Here is a 279-nt window from a genome sequence, read left to right on the forward strand (position 1 = left end):
GGGCAATGGTGGGGCCCGCGCGGAAGGCAGGACGTGGTTCTGCAAAGGTCAGCCAGACGATCCCTGAAAACGGGGCAGGCCCGTCCTGTGGGGGACGGTGAAGCCGAACAGGCGCTTGGCGCTTTTCTGACGGTCAGGTGGAGGGGTGGCGCTCCTGCCAAGAGTTGGCGGGGAGGGTGGCGAAGGTGGCGGGACGTGGGGAGGACGGTGAGGGGAGGTGCGCTTCACGGGTTCTCATCCCCCACCCCCCCCCTGACGACGAGCCTGCGCCCGAAACGT

This window comes from Chiloscyllium plagiosum, unplaced genomic scaffold (assembly GCF_037043375.1).
Source record: "Chiloscyllium plagiosum isolate Xiang-an unplaced genomic scaffold, Cpla_swu_hap1 HiC_scaffold_219, whole genome shotgun sequence".
In the NCBI taxonomy this organism is placed as follows: Eukaryota; Metazoa; Chordata; class Chondrichthyes; order Orectolobiformes; family Hemiscylliidae; genus Chiloscyllium; species Chiloscyllium plagiosum.